Source organism: Myotis davidii, unplaced genomic scaffold (genome assembly GCF_000327345.1).
Source record: "Myotis davidii unplaced genomic scaffold, ASM32734v1 scaffold551, whole genome shotgun sequence".
NCBI lineage: Eukaryota > Metazoa > Chordata > Mammalia > Chiroptera > Vespertilionidae > Myotis > Myotis davidii.
Window position 1 is genome coordinate 278,476 of NW_006283788.1, and position 965 is coordinate 279,440.

Sequence of the window (965 nt, forward strand, 5' to 3'; positions counted from 1 at the left end):
GACTGCCGGCCCCGCCCGCCCTCCGCCACTCCCCGGGGAGCGCGGCCCCCTCCCCCGCCGATGGTCCGGCCCCCGCTCTGACCCCGGAGGACAGTGACAAGCCCCGCCCCTTCCCCCTGGGGGTGCAGCCAGCGGATTGCACCAGGGGCGGGGGCAGGGCCGGGGAGGGAAGGCCTACCCCTTACCTGAGGCCTGGGACCTCTGTCGGAACCGACATGACCGGCTGGGCTGGAACTTCGGTGTCTGGGAACTTTGGAAGTTGGATCTGAACGATCCTGGCCGCCACTGCACGGCTGTGCGACTCCAGGCTGTCCCAGCTGCTGCAGGCGGGTTGTAGATAGACCCCCCTCGCCCCAGGACCTCAATGGGGTGCTGACATCTGCAGTGGTCTCCTGGGTGAGACCGGTTCCAGGGGTGGGAGGAGGACCTCTACGCTGCCTGCCGGGGAAGGGGGCTGGGGGGGACTCAGGCGATGATCAACAGGTGTGAGTGTCTCCTCAGTTGGGTGAGGAGCTTTTGTGACAAGTTGGGACTAAGTCACAAGCAGGAATCTCATTGCTGACTGCTTTCCCCTTGTACGTCTCAGCCAGAGTGGTGTGACATGGGTCTGCTTACTGAGCACCTACTATGTGTCAGGCTAAGCACCACAGGTGCCGCATCTCCTCCAATCTGCGGGGACCCTGAGCTAGGAATGGTTATCTAAGCTAATCGGTATAGATGTGGTCAGCGAGGCCCCAAGGAGGGGTGCTGCCTTTCCAAGCTCCCACTGCTAGTGAGGAGCAAAGCTGGGGTTAGAACCCGGTTTTGCCCTGGCTCGGTTGGTTAGAGTGTCATCCTGATATGCCAGTGTTGCAGGGCACATACAAGAATCAACCAACCAATGGGTAAGTCAGTGGAACAACAAATCGATGTTTCTCTTTCTGTCTCTCTGCCTCCTCCCCCATCTCTCTCTCTGGCTATCTGTG